The 21,721-nt window shown below is 43.2% G+C and overlaps 1 protein-coding gene across 2 annotated transcripts in view; it reads left to right on the top strand.

The window, feature by feature from the left end:
• Positions 1–20,867: 20,867 nt before the first annotated feature.
• The window catches only part of GLI2 (GLI family zinc finger 2), a 381,010-nt gene continuing 380,156 nt past the window's right edge, over positions 20,868–21,721 (top strand). For both annotated transcript variants that reach the window (XM_085584944.1, XM_085584946.1), the window contains exon 1: positions 20,868–20,997. The gene's annotated coding sequence lies outside the window, so the exon portion shown is untranslated. The remainder of the gene's footprint in view (positions 20,998–21,721) is intronic.

Here is a 21,721-nt window from a genome sequence, read left to right as displayed (position 1 = left end):
GGAAAGCACTTCCAGGAATAAAGGACCAATAGTAAGTTTGATTAACTTTTTTTTTTTTTTTTCCCAAAATCAGCTGACACTAAGAAAAGGGGTATTTTTCATTTTTAACAATATATCTACCTTTTACTCACAAGCCCTCAAAAATGTTGAGAAATACTCAAGTACTCAGATGCACACACATCCACATATTGATTTAACTGATTTTCACAGATAAATTCTTCCTCCTCGAGACCTGAGCAAATGCCAGCTGAAGCTGACAGAAAGATCTCTGTTGACTTAGCAAATGTTAGATCTGACCCTGAAACCCGAAAAGTGTTGAAGAAGCAAGATCATGCAACTAATGATGGGTTCTAGTTACAATTCACATTCAGGTGTAGCTCTGCCCAGCTCTCCTCACAGCCAGGCACTGGGGTTAAACAGGAGACCTGGAAGAGTAATTTGCTGTGACTGTGTCAACAATTTGCTTCTCAGAACTTTGTCCTCCAGATCAAATTTTTTGAATATCTTACAGCTTTCTCACCACCTTGAGCTGCACATTGATTGTCAAAGCCACTAACCACTCACTGTTGCTGTTCCACCTCTCAGCAGCCTTCTCTCTGGTTTTTATTCCATGGATCAACTGGGCTACTGATGAGTTTAATAAATTCCCCTTGAAATCAGTGGCCAATACCTGCACCCCTCTACTTTCACTCTGAAGGCATGTTTGCTCTAATATGACACAGTCATTATAAATAAGACTGGGCAGCCCTTTGAAAAATGGGATATATTAAGAAACCTTGCAAGGCCCTGGAGGCTGGCTCCAGTTAGGTTTTGTTGTTAATTGAAAGTGTTTGGTTCCTGGGGTCAAAGCCAAACCCTACACTGGGCACTGGGACTCCTGTGCTCAGGGGCAGACCCGGCTGTCTCAGTGAGGGGTTTGGACCTGCAGCCCTGGGAACAGGGAACTGCTGGCAGCCAGGATGCTTCCAGCCTGGGCTGGCCAGGAGTGAGGGGCAGGAGCCGTGCTCTGCATCCTGCTGCAAAGCCATAAGCGAGCTCGGGATCCTGAACTCTGTCACACAGGCCATCAAAAAGCACCTCTGTTCTAGGTATAAAAGTATTTTCCAGTTTTCTTCCCCTGTCCCTGCCTTCTTCGTTCTCCAATTTGTAGCTAGAGTCATGGTGTTTATGGAACAGAACCAGAAACGAAAGGATGAGCATTAATATCAGGATAGTGTGAGGGGCATCATCTGGGAGTGGGAAGAGCTGGATCATAGTCCAGGCTCCCAGGTTCTTTTATTTTGTATGAGACTCTAGAAATCAATGTGAACTGAACATGCTTGGAGTTTTCTGCAGCATGGAGTCACTTGCTGCTTTGGGCATTCTACAGACAGTGAGGTATTCTTGTATCCTGGTGCTGACAGCAACCTGTCACATAGATTTCTGAGGCTAAAATAAAATAAAATTGTCTTTAATTTTGTGGGACCAATCTGAGACAGTTTGGGCTTGATTTTTCAGAAATGTGATAAAGCTACTGCTCTTGCCAGCTTTTTACGGGAGTGCAGGAATTCTGCTTTGTGCAGCTTCCACCTCCTGCACTTTGGAAATTGGGCAAAATGAAAAATGAGATGGCCAAGCCTGATGGCTGCTTTTCAAAAATTTTGGGGTGTTCCCATCTGTCATTCCCATCCTTATAAAACTGAGCATCCAGTTTCATTGCTTTTTGCCAGGTTAGGTACTCTACCTCAAAAAACAGCTGGGTCATATCCATACCCCCCCCCCACCCAAAGGTGACTTGGTGACTCTCTGTTGTCTTTGATAGGCTTTGAACTCGATTCTGTAAATGCTGTATCAGTGTCTTCTGTCATGTGACAGAATCAATCTCTGGAGGTGGAGAATCTTCACCATTTAAAATATTCTAACACAGGCAAAACCCCATCCCGGACCTCGCGCTGCTGTTAATGAGGATGGTGTGAGCAGGGTGACTGTCACAGTGTCACTTGTCGGATTAACTCTGCATACATCATGTATTTCCACACTTAATAGACACCTGCTCCAAAATTGCCAGCTCTCACCTTCTTTGCTTTGTCACTTGTGAGAGATGAACTCAGCAGCTGAAAATTATTTGCTGCACTTGCCCTGCCACCAGAGAAGAGGGAAACCCCTCACTGAATGCATCCTTCATAAGGATAATTTTTGTATGGAGTGGTTTCTACTGGGAAGGGTGGGAAACATTTTGAAAAATATATCAGAAATACAAGTTTCTGTTTAAGAGGGGAATCTGTTTCAGTTAATGCTGATGTCAGTCTACAATAACTCCCCTAAAGTCTGCAGATGTAATTCAGGCTAGCACCAATATGAGTAAAGACACACCTGAATCCGGTTTTCTGGAATTCCTGACTGGGCCCAGCTCATTCTCAATTCTCAGTATTTCTAAAAGAAATAATATTTCCTTTAGAATCAGCAGCTAAAAGTTTTAGCAAAACCACACATGCTGGGTGACAGATCAGAACAAGAGTAGAAGACATCTAACTTTGTAATGAATCTCCCTACATACACTGGAATTTGGCCAGGAATTAGCAATCGGCATCAGTAAAAAATGTCCCAGTAGCTTTCATTTGCTTGCCCAGTCTGTAATCTTGAGCTAAAAGCTGGATTTACATGCCTGCTTGTAACAGTAGGGGCCAATTTTATTTGGGTAACTTCATTGATTTCAAGGGAATTGTTTCTGATTTGTACTAGAATAAGTGGGAGCAGATTTAGGTTCTTTAATGTTCTTCCAGTTTAGCTCTTGGAATAACTTATATTTCATTATTATGTGTTTATGTAATTAGTGCAATTATATCAAATTATATAATTGGTACAATTACTTGGACTCATGTAACCACTGCATATAGCATTCCATGCTGTAAAATATTTTACTCTGGAAAAAAGAAAGCAAAAAAAAAAAAAAAAAAAAAAAAAAAAAAAAAGCAGTCAATATTACATGGGGATCTTAATTTGTTTTTAAATTCCAGTATCAAATTTAGGGCCTGACCACATGCAAGGAGCTTCTGGTTCACATCAGTGGAATCTCTGAGCAGGCAGCTTGCAGTCTTCACCATAGATATTGCATTTTTAATCTGATTTGGCCAATTCTATTCAACAGAGGCCCTCCTGGAATGTGTGCAGCCCCAACCAGCCTTCCCTGTACAAAGCAGAGACGTCAAACTTTTACACACACACACACACCATATGACCTGAGAGATCTTGAAGCCATCAGAGCCCCGAGATATTTGTACAGCTTTTTTATACTTGATCAGATTTACTGTCTTTGTGATCTGCCGTTGAGAATTTTAAACTAATATTTTATTAAATTCATAGACTCACACTTTTCGGTCATTGAAACTGTTTTGTTCCCCTCCTCTTCTATAACTTGCTTTCAGGCTACATTGCTGCGAAGGCTTGGAAATAGAGGGTTCTGCTGTATCTGCTGGGGACAGAGGGAGGTTATTCTGCCCCTGTAACCACTCAGGTGAGACCCTACCTGGAGTGTGCATCTAGCTCTGGGGCCCCCAGCATAAGAAGGACATGGACTTGTTGGAAGAGTCCTGAGGAGAGTCACAAAAATGATCAGAGGGCTGGAGCACGTCTCCTGTGAGGACAGACTGAGAGCACTGGGGCTGTTCAGGCTGCACAAGAGGATTACAGTGCCTAAAAGGGCCTACAAGAGAGCTGGAGGGGCACTTTTTACAAGGGCATGTAGTGATAGCTTTAAACTGAATGAGGATAGGCTTAGATTAGCTGTAAGGCACAAATTCTTTGTTGTGAGGGTGGTGAGGCACTGGAACAGGTTGCCCAGTGATGTTGTGGGTGCCTCATCCCTGGCAGTGTTCAAGGCCAGGTTGATGGGACTTTGAGCAACCTGGTCTAGGGGAAGATGTCCCTACCCATATCAGGGGGTTTGGAACTAAATGATTTTTAAGGTCTCTTCCAAATCAAACCATTCCATGAGTCTGTGAAAGTCAAAGTAAGCACATCCAGCAAAACAGGAAAAACAGGTAAGAAGGAAATGGATTTGATTTTCCTAGGTGAGACCAAGGAAGACAGGGTGAGAGTCATGATTGATAACCACCTGATGGACCTCTCCTCTCAAAAGTTCAGCCTTCCCAGGTGCTTTGTATTTGGGGTTCTGCCCTGGCCCTAATGCAATCATTGAACCCAGAGCCAGTGCACAGACCCCAGGGGAGGCCCTGCTCTACCTAAGGACATCTCCACAGAGTTTGTGTACTACTGTTCTTTCTCATTTTGGACCTGCTTTTAGGGAGGGTTCACCTTTCTGTGGGCTCTTCTGCAGTCTGGCCTCTGAAATCAGGCTACAGCACAGCCATTTTAGGGCTGCAGCTCATGCTGCCTCACTGCCTTCCTCCAGCTGGTAAGTGTGCTCAGTGCCTGTTATTTTTATCTTGAGCTTTTGCTTTGTTTTTGAGGATAATTGCACATTATTGCTGCAATATGTTATAATAAGTGCTATGAAGATGACTATTGTATCCAAGGGGAAAGAAGATGTGGCTGGGGAGCAAACTTAAACCTATGTGTCAGCAAAACAAACACGCTGTGTTTGGGCTGTGTCAGTCAAGTGCTACCAAAGTGGCGTTTGAGTTTTGCCCGAGAGGAGGCTGCTGGACTGATCTTCCCCCTCTTCACTTTGTTGGCTGGTGTGGCTCGTACCCATTTCCGCAGAGGAGTTTGTGAGGAGCTGGGGAAGAGCTGCAGCAGCCGTGCTGCCCTGCAGCCGCAGCCGTGCTGCCCTGCAGCTGCAGCCGTGCTCCTCACCACTGACGGGGGAGCCGGTCCTGGGCAGTGCAGCAGGAGCCAGGTAGGAGAGTTGGATGCTGAAGGCAGTATCCATTTGAGGATAAGGAGTTATAAATAATACTGCATCTGGCTCCTGTGAGCTGAAGCACACTGGGCTCTTGGACTTTTAGACCCCCATGTGCCATATTTTATTCACTATATCCTGTGTAATCTCATTTGGTCTCGTACAGCCTGGTTTTGGGTCAGGTTTTGGAATTGATCCTTAGCTGTTAGGACTCCAAGGGTATCAAAAATAATTCAGGACCTTATAAATTAAGGCTTTGGGCTCTTGTGAAAGGAAACAAACAATGTTATCTGTGTTAATGAGAGTTGTGTATGTGTATTTTGTATCCAATTGTATGCATTATCTTTAGCAGTGATACTTCATAAGACCATATAATTTATGAGGTGGTTATCAGTGACTCATAAGTATTTATTTATGTCTTATATGCATTGTGTATGTTTGGCTTGATCAGGGTGGCATGTTTGCATGGGTGAGCACCATTTCACCTGCAAACACACAGACAAGAAACAAAAGGCTTTATCTAAGCAAATTGTCTTCTGCCATGCTAATGCTCCTGTAATAAAATTTATTTTGGGGGATCCTGATGAGAGGTTGGAGGTAATGCAATGTAGCTACTGACTATTTTGAGTAGATTTCTTGCCTCTTGTGTGCCCCATACTTGGCTTGCATTCAGTGTGTGGTATGTAGGTGTCCTTGTGATGGCTGAAGAGAGGCAACCTGTTCTCAGATGTGGCTCTGCTCCAGCCTGCTCCACATCCAAGAGAGTGCAGCAAACCACTTTTGCTCAACTCTTGTTTTGAAATTGTTCAGAAACTGGTTTGGTCTTTAGCACAGTTTGGAGCAACCTTGAGGCTGCCTTTAGGACAGCTGCCAGGGGTCCTCAGAGTAAAAGCTGAGAAAGGGCTGGAATACCATAGTGCCCTGACCACAGGCCTTGTATTTGGCCATGCTTCCTATACTGGGAGCTTTTGGGTGGTACTTGGATGGAGTGGAACCCATCTAAATCTCTGTGCTGGATGTTTCTTATTAAGTACGTGATAGGCACAGAGATGCAGGATTTAAACCAGCTCTGTTTCTGCTAGCTGTGCACCACAGTGGTTGAATCACTATGCTAACAGTGCGTGACAATGAATCAAGCCCTATATTTCATTTTATGGGTGGGTTCCACTTTGTTCTCATTTTCTCCTCCCCTCCTTTGACAATTTAGACATGTGCATCTTGGAGAACATTGTTTCCAGACTGTATCCCCTTGAATGGGGTTACTGCATCAAGCAGGGAAAGTAATGCTGTGTTTAAATTCTACCCTAAATGAAAGCTTTTTCTGCTTTGTATGCCGCAAATAGACTTTTAATTATGGGGAGCACATGCTGTAAGTGCACTCCAGGATTTGATTCCATCCTTTGTCTGTTAAGCTTGTGGATGTGCCAGCTCTTACAGTAATCTTTTTTTTTTTCAGCATCACCAGTTGCAATCCACAGTTAGCAGGTAAAGCAACAGAAGGAATGGCAAACCAGTCTTTGTGCCGATGGTCGCCAGTTTGCTACTTCTGGTAGACTTTTTTGAGGTGATATTGAATGTTAAAACAACATTCAGGTGTGCTCTGTGATTTGCTGGGTTTAAAAATCTGTTGATGTTAATGTAGGGCCAGATTCAGTTATTCACACCTGTGGAAAACAGGTTCAAAATCCTACCAAATTGGAATTCCCCAGTCAATTACAGTCAAAAGCAGACTGCAAGACTGTACAGAGCAAAGCCTGTAGTACTTTTGGTACAATATCAGAGCCTTAGCTGAAGGTGTTACTACTCCATGAACTTCTGTTCAGTTGCACCCATTTGCACCAGGTGTGAGTTTATCCTCTTGGCTTGTAGACAAACCCCTTGCTTTAGATCAGTCAGCAGTCAGCTCCTGGTGCTCTGTGCATTTCTGTAGCTGGTGATAGCTATTGTTCTTTTCTGCAGTATGTTCACGGCATCAGGCATTATGACTCATGTCATAACACCATTGTGAGCCATTTGTTTAATAATACAGCATCCGTGTTGTGTCACTCCAGCAATGTTCTTAATTCTTTCTATTATTAACATCTGTTTTGAAGTGTTTATATTTGTAATTTAGCTGTTCAAATTCTCACTGGATATAATAAGCTGGTGCAAGATGAACATTTTCATAAACACGTCTAAAAGAATCTGACACTTTATTGGCCATACCTGATCAGAAAACCAAGAAGTGTATTTGTTTAGGCCTCTTTTTGGTTTGCAATAAATGGTAATGCAGGTTTCCTTAGCACCTAGAAAAGAAAATGCAGGTGCTATTTTTTTGTTGGTTTTAGTTTTTTACTCCTGTGGGACTAGTTGGATTTTAATTGTTAAGTATCTTTTAATTTGACAAAGCAGATGCTGTAAAAAAGGTAGCTTATCTTCTTCCAGTTGGGCAAGTAACTAATATTTTAGGGTGGTGACTTTTTTAGACAGGGCTGTATCTACATCCTATCTATAGATCTTTGAAGCTGTTTGTGCATTCCCAGCACTGTGCAGAATGTGAAGAACCTCCTTGGGTCCTTCCTTTCTGTCTGCTGGCAAGAGTGGAGCAAGATCCAGTAAATATTTGGGCAGCAGATCTTCTGTTGACGCTGTTGGAGTAGAAATGCTTAGTCTATAAACAATTTGGGGTCAGGGAACTTCTGAAAAGTTCTTTGTTGCTGTTGTTCTGTTGTTGTTTTGGTTGGTTTTTTTTCTGATTGGCTTAGCTTCTGGCAATGTTGTCATACAAGGACAACTCAGAGGTGTCTCTCTGGAACATAAATGTAGCTCTCTTCTATTCTGCTGCAATGTCTGCAGTGACCCTTTATTGGGGCTCTGAGTAAATCTTGCCATAATTGATAGAAACAGCTTTAAAAGAAAAGCAAAACAGATTATGAAGAAAAGAAAGAGCTGATAAAGCTTCTAGCATCAAGAGTGTGCATGTTGAAACACTCTCTAATTATATATTTATCCAATCCAGTTAATACTACAGAGCTTGCAAAAAAAGCCCCATAATTAGGGGTTATGAAAATGTCTACATAGCAATAATATGGCACCTAAATATAGCATCTTTCCTCCTGAAGCACTTTACATCATTTGAGAACCATGGGTTCAATTCACAGCTGGCATTCACAGGTGCAACCTTATTGATTTCAATGGAATAGTGCCATTTTTACCAGGGATGAATTTTGTTATAAATGGAAGTTTTATCTTAGGGGCTTGTAGGGCTGCCCATCACAGTAGTATCTGCATATCTTTTACATCAAATTAACTGGCAGTTGAAAAACCTTTAGCAGACTTCACAAAGTCTCTGCCACATCTGCCCTCTTATCCTGCAGAAATCTTTTCTTGGGCTAAACTCTCTCATATTTTGTGTCTTTTGGAGACTGGGATAGAAAAACAGCTGATGGTCATGAAGATGTACAATGCTCTTTTGGTGGGTAATGTGACCATGGGTTTCATTCAATTATTCTGCTGGAAGCTGAATTCACAGTTTCTGATTTGAGAATATGAGAACTTTGGGACTTGTGTTGTCAGAGAATCTCTAGAGCTCAGACACAGGGTGACTGTAGCAGGACCTGAATTATACATTGGTCATGGTACCCATCACTGATGAAGTGACTGTTATGTACAATTTTAAAAAATCCTAAGTGAACTTTGTCCAATACCTGGTGAAGTCACTGGGAGTAAGGCTCAATGCTTATGTAAGGATCAATGCTCTGTATTCCCCAGTGTCAGAATAGGCCCTGGAGATTTTAGTCTACTTCTCTGTCATTTTGCAGATTACCTATAAAAGTAATGACAAACCTGTCACCTACCTCTCCCTAACATGGGAAAGACAGTGTTTCCTGGGTGTGAAGTAAAAAGGTTGTATTGGGAGTTCAGAAGCAAAGAAAAATAGTTGGCTTATAGTTCAGTTGTATTTACCACAACCTTCCGTGTGAGGAAAATTTGATTTGGCTGAAACTCGTCAGCTTGAAGATGAGATGTTGGTGGGGTAGGAGTGAATCCTTCAAGTCAGAAGGTGGGCAGGGATTGTTTGTTCTGTGGCAGTGTATCAATTAAAGTCATTAAATGAAACTAGAAGCAGCCAGGCTTAAAGCAAACAAAAAGAGATGTTCTCTATGCAATTGATAGTGGACACAAGGAATTCACTGCCAAAGGTGGTTGAGGAGGCTAAAAGCTTATTAGAGTTCAAAGGATGACTGGACAAGTTTGTGTAAAGAAATGCATGGAGGATTACTAAGTAGCTAGAAACCACATCTGGCTTAGGAAATACCTTGATCTGAAAATAGCTGGAGGCTAGCAGAAATGTGAGGGAAATAGCATAAGTGGTTCTCTGGCTTCTGCTGCTTTCTGGCTTGCTTCAGGAGCCAGGTATAGGAGACTTGATGCTGGGCTAGATGGACTGGTATGGCCATTCTTCTGTTTGTACTTGATGTGACAGCTCTGCTCTGCAGGTTGTTGCAGCAGGCACATGTGGGTCAGGGCTCTTAGAGGTGTTGTGTGCTCCAGTTCTCCTCCATTTGTCATTGGTAAACTTGGTCCCATGTTGTCTGTGACAGTCTGGGTTCAGAACCTATGAGAAATGCATCTGGAGTGTCTTTTATGTTGGAATACCTGCTCAGTGTGAATGGAAAGGCAAGACTGTGGAGTACTGAAAATCAGTCCTGTTTCCTATAATCGATTTTCCTTTGAGGCTTCTTCTCCAAAACTTTACAAGACAGACCCTGTGTAGTTCTGAAAGGATTGAGGAGTTTTATTGTGAAAGAGAATAAATTATATTGAGCAACTCCTACACACACATACGGAAGAAAAAAATTCACCTCCTCCCATAATATCAGATTGTTGATATTCCCTGCATAGAACTGTAGGGAATAAACAAATGCATTCATTAACATTTACCCAGTAAGGTGAACTGAGGACAGAATATCAGTCCAGATATCCAGGCTTATCTCTGAATTTCCTGGATTTTATGGGTTTAAGTCTGACTCTGAACAGGTCTTAAGGGCATTTTCTTGGTGGATTAGAAGGATCTGTGTTTGGACAGTCCCATCTATAGTACCTATGGGATTGTACAAAGCCCTAGTTTTACTATTTGTATCTGTTTTAAAATCCTGCTATTCATTTGCCTGAGTCAAACAGCTTTCCAACTAGAATTAGAGTTGGGTACATAGCACGAGGAGAGTACACATCTGGAAAGAGCTCGAAAGACTCAACCAATGCTTCACAGACAATGTTGGAAAACAAACAAAAACCTCTCTGAAAATGTGGTCTGCAGATGGGTCTTTATATTCTCTTCCCCATTATTTTAATGGGGAAAATTCATCTTTAACAGAAAGGCATTCAGCACAAAAACAGCAGGAAAAGGGCTCAATGGGAGTCATTTTCCAGGATATCTTTCTGTCTGGGTCAGAGAACAAGTTCTTCTGTGCCAAGAGACTCCACTCCTCACGGGGTACGTGCAGTGTCGAAAATGTCATCATCAGTGTCTTCTGCTGGAACAGTGCTGGGTGAAGCTGTGAATTTCCTCAGGATATTTCTCCAGTAGCTGGTATGGGGCTCTGCTATGGGCTCGCCCAGTTTGCCACAGAAAGCGTCGCGTGGCTCGGGCGGCCAATCCCAGCTCCAAAGATGGTGTGCTTGTTGCAAGCTCGTGCCAAGCCATCTGTAAGATTTGTCAGATAAATGTGACTAGCGAAGTGGCACTCGTGAGCAGATGAAGGGAAATTCCCTAGGGGATTCTTTATTCGCTCATCATTAGCAGGAGAGGCAGTGGGAAAATTCATTGTTTAGCTGTTCAAAACACTGGTGAACATTTGATACTGAATAATCTTTAAATCTTTGTCGGGAGATGTCAAACGTGTCTTGAGCAGCCCAGACTGTGCTGGAGGCAGAGTATCATGTTCTGCATGTCGCGCTTACCTTCATGAAGAAGGATAAAGATATCCCAGTTCCTCAATTTTGTATTCACCTCAAAACCACCTCCCCTCCCTGGGGTAGCTTTATTTAAAGTGAGCTGAGGCATGGAGCAGCCTGGAGGTGCATTACTGCTGTTTACCTGTGTGTGTCCCTGCTGTGAGAAGGTAATGCCCATTCACTAAATGAAACTGGCTTGCAGGCTTTTTGGTGGCAGCTTTTCAGTGAGGACTAAATCTCATTTGCTCCAGTCATGAGGCTGACTTAGATGTGATGTCTTGTGTAGTAAACTTACTGGGTTCTGCCACTGGTATTTTGTGAGCTAAAGTGAGCCCACTCTTCATGCTGATGAGAAGCAGGTCATCAGTCTCACATGTTCTCTGTAGAACTCCTTTTGTGCAACTCTCTTTGCTTCACCAAAGGGATTTTTTTAGTCTTAGAGGTAATTAAGCTCCTATAACTGCCTTCCCTACTTCCCTAGCCAAGATATTTTAGGCAAAGCCCTTGGTTCTTTTACATTTTTATGGTGGGACCAGGATGCTTTATGATGTCTGTGCACTGACAAGGGCACACATGGCACAAAATATTCTGCTTGCATTGTTAGCAACCCTATTATTCATTCAAATAGGCTTATATTTAAACTTATATTTAAACAGGAGCTTTGAAATTAATGAAAATATAATCTGCTTGAAAGTTACGTTGTAGTTGCACTCACTGGGGTCTCTTCCTCCCAGGGAGGACTGGGAGAGGGTACTAAGCTGCTGTTTGGGGAGAAAGAGAGAGGAGGTTGCAAGATCCAAGTCAGAACACTCTGTGATTCTGTGAGATTCCCAGTTCCATAAACTACCATGGCTGGAGACCAGCACGGGTTTCATCCTCAGGGAGGTTGACTTAGTGGAGAGCTGGTGAAGAGGACGCAGGGAAAAATGTGGTCTTCTACTGAATCCCATAAGACCATTCCTCCAAAGCCTTGCTGGTGTAAGGTACTGTAAAAGATTAGGATTCTGTCTTCCACCACTTCTTCACATAAATCAAGATGAAAACCAAACCTAACAATCCGTAACACCATTATACCACAGCAAGGGTCCCATATCCACATTCAGCACCTTCACTGTGTGAGCAGATTTGAAAAAGCTGAACCCCTTTGCAGCTCCATTTGGCTTGAGGGAGACATGAAGCAGCATCTGACTTTAAATGGTAGTATGTGAAATGTAAAGGCTATCAGTGAATCTTGAGGAATGAATAGGTAGTTCTTCAGATTCAGCAGGTTTCATCAGTGAAAAGGTATTTGTGAATTTGAGTTGAATGCAGTGGATAGCTAGAAAAATGAGAATATTCCAACAAGAGCTCCAGACCTTTCTTCAGTTTTTCTCTAAATAGATGAACTTCTGTTGACTCCAATACAATGTTGCTTGCTTGCATGACATCGGTCTTTTTTATTACAAAGGAAAAAGTCACCTCACAAGAGACCTTTGATGTTTTAATGTGTCCTGGCATATTGATAGATACATCCAGTGGAGAAGAACAATCTGGGACACTTGGTCTGCATTTGTGCTTTGCTGGAGATTTGCTATGTAACCTCGAGCAAATCTATTAATCTCCCAGTACCTCAATTCCCCAAATGCAAAATGGAGATAATAAAACATAACTCCCTTAGCAGGGTAAACACATTAAAAAATGCACTTAAAAGCAGTTGGGTACTAGGTTAATGGAGACCTATATCTTGTGGGGAAGATTTGTTGTATTATAAATAATACATCTTCACAATTATTCCACTTAGTCTGCCTTGAAGCCTTCAAAGACATACCACGCAAATGTTTACTGGCAGCATGTTTCCCCCCTTTTATTGGCCAACAACATGTTTAGACCAGACTTTGCTGTGGCAAAGTATTTCAGCACATTGCACATGGCAAATAGCTCTTTTACTGTAAAAGTAGATTTTAATTTTTTTAGCGAATACCCCAAATAATGCTGTACTCAGCAAAGGCCTGTGCACCTGGAATAGCTGTCTCTGAGCAGATTTTCCTTCCAAAATGTTCAGCATGCTTCTGCCTAGAGCTTTCAACAGAAATGGAGAATGAAGGAGGTGTGGTGGGTACCAAGGACAAACTTTTTAAGGGTGAGTTAACTTTGCAGACCACCTGAAAGAACTTGGGTATGTCTCAAGTCAGCTAAGCAATGCTAGTGTCAGAATGTCCTGGACAAAAAGGCCAGTGTTGCAGAGCACGGTTGAATTGCCTAGGGTACAAAGTGGGGGTCTGGGGGGCTCCACTGCAGTGTTAGTGCACAGGAGCTATTCAAGCCTTTAGACCACCCACTGTTTTAGCAGTGTTACTTAGCTTCCCTGGACTCTGTAATTGCTCTTGTCACATTACTGAGGATAATGTAGAAACATTGTAAGCATTTGCCTTGAACTTGGAGTGTTGAAGCTTATGTAAGGAGGAAAAAAGCTACACAAAATAAAATGAAGGGTGTGATTCTTATTGCACTTGTGCTTGTTTTACACTGGTTTTCCCTCTGATGGAGTAATTCCTCTTTAATGATGTAATATGTTTAGAAGAAGACCTCTGTATGTTTGTGAAACATCTTTGCCTGTCTAAAAGAGGTGTGTTATCAGGATATTTTGGGGAAAGCAGCATCCTGGAATTGGCATTTGCTTCAGTTCAGATAAGATTTCTTTTTCCCCCCTCATACAGTGAAAGGCCAGTGAAGTGAGAAGAAGGAAAGCTTTGTTTCTGTGATCAGGACATCAAATAGAGAATTGGATTTTTTCAGGTGCCTTTCCCAAGGGGATGCTCCCTAAGAGCTGATGATGGTAGAGGTGTGCTGTCACACCCTCTACGTCAGGCTGCTGGAGATGGGCAGTGGGATTTGCTAGTGTGTGAGACCTGTCATGTACCTGCTTCCCAGACTGGTATAATAAACCTGTGGTAGCTCTGGTGACACAGTTGATCCCAGGTCTGTGTCTGCTGCACAGCTTGGGAGGTGTCATGCAGCCAGCTAAGAAAGGCTGGGTACCAGGAGAGTTTGCTTTTAACCTCTGCCCCAAAGTACAGGAGCTATGGAATTGAGGGGTTTTTTGGTATCTGTGATGTAATGCTGTTGGGTGAGGGGCACCACGGAAGAACAGCAGCAGCACAAAAATACAAAGGACCCTAAGAAGAATACCCTGAAATGAGGATTAGATGGGAAGAAAGGTATTCCTGCAGAGGGGCTTCCACACTTGCCAGTAGCCTCTGACAATTCTCCTGATCTGATGCTAACAAAAACCCCAGCGAATGTTTATTTTAACCTCTGGCAAACATATATTCATTGGGTAAGACTAAAAAGTTGATCTCATGCTTGGGAGGAGCTTGGGAACAGCTAGTACATGCCACTTGGCTGTGCTTCAGGAACAGCTGGCCAGTCCCTCCAGCAGGTGATGCTGGGCACACTGGAAGTGCTCCTGGTCTCTCTCAGGCTGTGTGTGCAGCAGTGAGCACAGCTCTGAGCCTCTCTGCAGCCTGGTCTGCATGGGCAGTGTTAGAGGAACCTGTCAGAGGGTTGAGGTTTGATTGTGTTTGACCCCTAAACAGTATGCTATTGCTAAGAAGATTGCATTTATTTGTGGGTACCCACGTGTGCTGCTGATCGGCACCTCTGGTTGCACACTTCATTAATATTTATTCCACAGCATAACCCAAAGTGGCTGAACCATTGTTCTGCAATAAGGCAAAGAGATGTATCTGCATTGTTTTCTTAGTCTATTGTGGAGAGGCCAAGAAGAGAAACTACGTAGGAGTAGATACTCCAATCTGGATGATTGATCTCCCAGTGGTGCTAAACTGAAGGTCAAATTTTTTCATATTGCATAACTGCTACTGTTGTTCCTATATGCCCTAATGAAAAGCATTTATTTTGACTCTGTATTTTAGGTGTCCTACCGTATCTCGATGCCTAGAATCTATAGGTTAACTAATTCTTTTTTTAATTGGGAAATATTTCAAATTACTCTAGATATTAATTTGCTGATATCATGACTGTACTTTCTATTGTGATTCAGATTACCTCCTTTAGTAGTGTTTTGTCCTTTCTCCTCGATTTTAACTGTGTTTGGGACATGAAACTATGTAATGCAGGGTCACTTATTCTTCTGTCTTGTGATCATCTGTTACCTAGACTAGCAGACAACAAAGAAAAAAATGGTAGTGCCAATCTATGAGGTGTCACTATTTATGTATAGCACCTAGCACAGTTGGGAGTATATATTATCGACATTGCTGTGGTGTGAAGGGACCTTAATGCTCCAGGCATTACACAGACAGACAACAAAATATGGTGCCTCCCCAAAGAGCTTATGAACAAAATGTGGTTAATGATCAATTGATCTTTGCAGCAGAACCCTGTAGAACCCCAGTGGATTGAAGCTGCATAAAGAAGTGACACACACAATGGCATGTTTATCTGACTGACAAGCTATGCTTGTGCAGAGGCTCAGGGAGGGCTGTATGCCAGATTCCTTGGGAAGAACCTGCAAGCACTACTTCATGTGAATAGGAGGACTTAGAATGATGAAGTTAAGGCCTAGCTAAAAGCCAGTGATCAGAGAGAAGGGATGGCTGAAAATGTGAGTTTGCAAGAATCACTTCAGAGAAGGCTAAATGGGTATTTCTACCCATGCTAGGGTTCTTTATACACAAAGACAAGCCAGCTAGAGGCTGATTACTTCTCTGCTGAACCAGGCAGAGGCTGCTGGAGAAGCTGCCTTGGTAGGCCTGGGTGTACCTGTTGTGTCATGTCATCACCCTGTGGCACATGAGGAGAGGCATTGAAGGCCCAGGAAATGCTGCTTAGAAACTGGTGCTATGGAGAGGCAGGGTAGGAAGAAGGGGATAATGAATTTGAAGTTGTTAAAGAGGTCTACTGGCATGGGGACTGTGGGAGGACGAGGCTTTCGGAAGAAAACACAGATCTGCTGTTGTGCAGGGGTTGATGACTGCTCAAGGCTGAGGATGGGAAGACTGAAACTCATGTTTCCCTACGTAAGGTGCTCCAAGCCTCAGACTTCTACCTTTTAGACCAGCAGAGTGTAGGAGAGTGTTGCAAGATGATGAATCTATAACACATCTTTGCTTGCTTTTTTGAGGGGAAAAAATATGCAATGGCATGGAAAGAAATTCATTGAGGCAAGGTTGAGGTTGAAGAAGTATCAAAAACTAATGGAAAAGCAATGAAAGTGCAGGAAGCAAAGTTCATCTGCCTTGGAAGAGCAAAGCTGGCCCTAGAAAAAAATGGCAAACTAAGAGAGCAATTGTGGGGAAAAAAATGAAAATCCCAGTCTCAATAATGTGAACAGGAGGCCTTTGGAGAACATGTGGTGCAGGTGGCCAGCACCTAAGGAAAGGAATGCAATGGAGGTATAACCAGACAAAAGAAATTGAGTTAAAGTAGAAAGCACAGCTTGTGACTAAATTAAAACAAATATTTTGTATCTTACTTTTTTTTTCTCCACCAGATTTTACACACAGCTTTTGTAAAGACTGTAAAGTATTTTGAAAGGTGTTGAAAAAAGTAGTAATTTCAATATCAATGTATTTGGTTATGATTTTAACTATTTGTTTTCTGGTAGAATTTGGGAAAGAGTTGTAAATCCTCAACCTGCATTTCTTGTTTTAGCATGAATATGTGAAATTCTTTGTATGAATTGGACAGAACACTTAGAGGCATAGAAAGAAGGCATAAAAATGCAGATTAAATAGATTCAATATGAATCAAATGGATTCAGATGTGAAATTTGCAAATGCAATCTACTATAGTGTAAATAAGGTTTATTTCAAGTTTTATCCCAAGCTTGATTTGCACCTGAAAAAGCTTAGCCAAAATAGAAATACGAATCTGTGCAAAACCTCTTGCCAGAGTTTAAAAACTAATTTCAACTTAAATTAGTGCAGCTTTTAGTTATAAACAGAAGACATACGTTAGAGTGGAAACTGAACTCTGATTTCTGCTCTTCTAATTCAGCACATACACTACAAGCCCACTGCCTATGGTATGAAAATCAGAGCAAGAGAGGCAGATGCAGAGCACAGCAGCATAGGATGGTAATGTTTTGGTCTTTGTCATGCAATATCCTTCTGTAAGAGATGCAGATGAGGGGAGCCAATGGAGGGCTCTCTCTAGCTCTTGGAGGTCAGGGGTGAAGTATTTATATTGTAGTGTTGGGGAACTGATGTTTCACAGAATGGGAGAGTTTGGAAGGGAGTTTGGTGGGTCACCTGGATCATCCCAGACACATGGCACAGGACTGCGTCCAGACAGTTCTGGAATATCTCCAGTGAGGGGAACACCAAAGCCTCTCTGGGCAACCTGTTCCAGTGCTTGGTCACTGTGCAGTAAAGAAGTTCTTCCTTTTATTCAGGTGGAACTTCCTGTGCATCAGTTTCTACCCATTGCCCCTTGTCCTACTGCTTGGCCCCAATAAGAGCTTGGATCCATCCTCTGTCACCTCCCCTTATAGATTGTTAGTCTAAAAATTGATAAATTTCCCTGTCATTCTTTCCTTTCCTCTCCCCACAGTGTGGAAAAACATGGCTAGAAACATCACCTGGATGTGTGAAATGCTTTTTTCCCCCTTCCTTGCAGGCTGTGGAGGCTCAGATCTTTCCACTGCAAAGTGAAGAGCTGATAATCCTCTGCAGGGTCATGAGAGCTGCTGAGTTGTCAGACTTTGGCTGCTCCCTGTATTCCCATGAGAACAGGTGCCCATTTTTCTTGCTTTAGTGGATGCTCCATTTGCACAGCTTTAATCAGCATGTTATGGTTTTGGCCATTGCAGTTTATGATAGTGACAAAGTAATTTTTTTTAAATGTGGAATCAGCCTGTGCCTCATTGAACAATGTACAAATAAAAGATATGGAAATTAGAACTGGTTTGGCTTGCTGGCCAACGTAGACAAGAATAAAAAAAGAACAGGTGAACAATTCTAGCAGGTAATTCCCAGTCTTTAGTGGGTGCCTAAACTTCCACATGTCAGAAGGAGAGAGAGCAAGACTTTTCCTAGCAGCATTGCATGCATTTGGAGAATGACGATTATGACTTGGAAACATTAATTCTCATACAAGATGTTCTTCTTTGACATTCTAGTTTTATGAATATTAAAATCTTTATCATCTGGTCAACAACTCCTGCTACTCATTTTGAGAAAAGCTGATACTTTCATGTTGTTCTCTAGGTGGGGCTTACAGAAACACTGTTCTATGATCCTGCACAGGCAAGAGCACAAACAGAATAGGAAGCTGGACAGAGTCCTCTGCTATAATCAATCTTGCTCAAAACTTTAGGTGAAATAAAAGGAATGTGATTAACCATTTTCAGATCTGACCCTGCTGAAAGCCTCTGAGAAAAAATAAATATCTTGCTATGTGGGCAGGCTGCTATCAGTATCTATCTCAGGGAAAGATTTCACTTGATGACAGAATTATTATTAAATCATGTATTTGGTTGCTGGGAGTTACCTCAGACTTGAAATCCAATAGATAATAGGCTTTATGTCGCTGATGAAATAACTAAATCTGCATATGTTATATCTGAAGTAAATGAAACAAGCAAAAGGAATCTACTAAATGGCTTAACGACATTTTCTACTTCACTTCTGGAAACAAGTGAAAAATGAGACATTTCCCAGCACTTGGCTGAGTGCAGTGACATCATTTTTGTTCAAGGGTTTAACTGAAACAAAACAAATAGCCCAACTGCTCTGACTCTGTTGGAGTGGAGAAGAACATCTTGGGTCCTAAATGTGCTTAGGGACAGTACCCACGGGATACTCTGAGGACCCTGAACTGAATTTGAGACACATATCTTTAATAAATAATAAAATCTCATTTTGACTTTTTTTAATACCTGCTTTTCTGTTTCCAAGGTACATCATAATGCAATGTGATTGGAGTAGTGAGATCACTCTTCTCCCTAAGAAAAAAGATTATGCAAGGATGTTAATCATATTAGTTGTAACAGAGGGCAGCTATCTTTTCCAATACTTGTTCCACAACATAAATAATTTTTCTGGGTGTCTTCAGGAAGGATTAAGAAGTCTGCTGTTAAAGACCAAGAAAGATATGGACTTTTTGATTTTGTCTTTACCTTTGTTACTCCCACCCAAGATAAAACGTCAGCAGCAAATTTATCTCTGTTGTGTCTTCTGTCCAAGTCAGCTTGGGTCTCTGCTTCAGACTGTTCGGTGTTTGATAATTTGCATTTAAGTCAAAGCTCCAGTTACCTTCTGCCTGTAATAGCTGTCAAGGTGTAAAATACACAGCCTCCGTGAAAGCACTGCTTAATTGGCAAATAATTCATGGCATAGGCCTTCAGCTGTGATTGCAAATCAAACTGATAACAGGAAAAATCCTGCAGTGAACACTGCCATCATTATCTTTTAAAAATTGAGACTCTCACAAGCAGTTTCTTTTGCTGGGGGGTGGAAAAGCTCTAGCCAAGCTAAACCCATCTCAAAATTCTGAGGAATTTGCAGGGAAAATGATTAGATGAGTAGGTTTTCCAGGCATTGCTACAATGGATTTTGTCTCAGAATAGAAAATGGAGGTCATACTGAGAAAAGGAAAATGTTTCTTTTATGTGGTCAAAAGTGGAAGCCTTCCAAATTTGGGAAAATACAGTAATAAATCTGCAGCCACCTAGAATTATGTGGTGTTACAAGTGAAGACAGCTCCAAACTTCATTCCTGCAGCAGGAGCAAAACTCCATTCCCCCACGCTGAATCCACCACTGCCTCAGCTCATCTTCATTGGCCCAGTGTGCTCTCCAACGTGGAGTCAGATTGCCCTGAGCCCCTGCCTTCCAGGGCATTGCTGCCCAGCACAGATGCTTTTTCATACAGTCACATCACAATTTTTACAAATAAGTATTGCTTGTACTCTACAGTAACATTCAGAGGTCCTGTGGGACTGGGTGGCATCTCGTGTGTTTCTGGATCCCTAGCTATGGCAGGCTACCACATCAGTTGACTTCAAGAGGGGAGCTGACACTAAGATGGATTTGGTTTCTCACCTCTGTTGCTCTCCAGGAAGTATTCAGGTGCTTCATCTCTCTGATGATTAAGCAGCAGCTGCTTCCCCTGCTGAGGTTCTGCACTTGGTACTGTGCACAAGCCTGGGAGGGCACCTTTGCTCCCTGGTAGCCTCTCCTTTACAGTTCTCTCTTGCATGCTTAATGCTGTCAATTCATTTCATTTTTTCCTCCCCTTTCCTTCTTGCTTGGGGATTTTCTGCCCATTTTCTCTGTGTTGCCAAGTGGTTCTGTGTTGTAGCTTGTTAACTGCCAGTGTGTTGGTGTTGCATATGGTAAAAAATCGTAGCTGGCAATGTAGTATCACCTCCGCAAAAGAAAAAGATGTGAAACCCTACTGAATTCAGCCCTGAAGCTGCTTTTGCTGGGACCGTCTGGGGCAGAGACCCTCATGGGTACAGCGAGTCAGGGATGCTGGGCAGCCTGGAGCACAGGGATTTTAAAGGCTGAGGTTAAACACTATTGCTGGAAATTCCTTGGGAAAAGGAAGGGGGGGAGGGTACTCCAGAGGGAGCAGCACAGGTAATGAGGGCGGAAAGTGAGCTTTGCCCCCGAGCTGGTGCGAGAGGGGAAGGGGGGACGGTCTCTCGCCACTTAGGAGGAAACAAGTACAAGCCCCCTGTAAGGGAGGCAGCGCTGCTGTGCGGGGACAGGCGGGAGAGGAGCAGAAACCTGCGGAGGAGAGGGGCTGGGGGCGGCGGGGTGAGGGGCCGCGGCGGCGCCCCGGGGGCCGTCGGCACCTCGGTCACGCGCGTGGCGAGCTCCGCCGGTGCACCGGGCCCGCGCGGCGCGTGGGTGCCCGTGGCGAGGCGGTGTGGGACGGAGCCGAGCGGGGCCCAGCTGCTTCTGTTTATGCTCCGCGGCACGGAGGCACACACACACACAGACACACACACAGCGCGGCTGCGGCTCGCCGGCACTCCGCCGTGGGGAGGCCCGCGGGCCGGCGGCGCTCCGCGGCCTCGGGGCCGGGCCCGCTCGCTCTCCCCGGGCCGTGGTGCTGGGCCGCGGGGATTGTGCCGCTTGGGATTCGCCGCTCCTCCCCAGCACTGCAGCCCTCGTCCCTCCGCGCTCTGCTCGGGAGGCCCTGGCAGAGTTCAGGATCGCTTTTTTCTCTTTTCCATCTTGAAAACAATAGTGGAATTCCTGAAAAGGGGTAAGCGTGTACCTGCATGCAGGTATGTTTAGGGAGGGAGGCAGGTAAAGCTGAGAAGTAAGTGGTGAAGGGAGGCAGCCCAGGGTCTGTGGCGATGGTCTCCTGCTTGCCTCAGTGGTTCTCGTGAGGCCATCAAGGCATTGTGGAGTTGCATCACAAAACCCGGTTCCACTTCATTTGGCTTTTTGAGCCACAGTCCAAGTCCCTGAGGACCATAAACTTTTAACACACCCCCCTCAGAAAGGAAAAAGTCACAGTCAGTGAGTGCCAGAAGCTCTGGTCTGATGATGGTCTTGATAGTGTCATGGTGGAAGAGCAATGTACCTGGAATAGACACTCAAGGAAAGGGGAAGAGACCTGGGCTCTCTCAGTCTCTTAGTTTCAATTTGAGCAGGACGCGTGGCTCCTGACACATGTTGTCTAACCAGCTTGGTTTTATGTGCTACTTCAGTCAGGAAATTAATCGGGCAAAAAAGATAAGGAAGCATTATGCTATTCAGAGTAAATCGCCGCATTACACAATGCTGCTCCCATTGCCTAGGTAAAGCTGTTTAAGAAAATGGGCTGGCTTGAGGGCTTCCTTCTGATTGTCTAATTAAACTTCCAACCTTTGCAATTATGAAAATAACCATGTGGTTAGAAGTACTCGTATATGCTATAGGTAACTGTTGAATTAGCTAGAAAGAGGCTAAGATGTTTGCACTGAGATCTTATTCCAAGATAT

The sequence above is a fragment of the Lonchura striata genome, chromosome 7 (assembly GCF_050655825.1).
Source record: "Lonchura striata isolate lonStrDom1 chromosome 7, ASM5065582v1, whole genome shotgun sequence".
Lineage (NCBI taxonomy): Eukaryota > Metazoa > Chordata > Aves > Passeriformes > Estrildidae > Lonchura > Lonchura striata.
The sequence above is the reverse complement of the archived record's forward strand: the minus strand, read 5'-3'. Positions and strand labels throughout refer to the sequence as shown.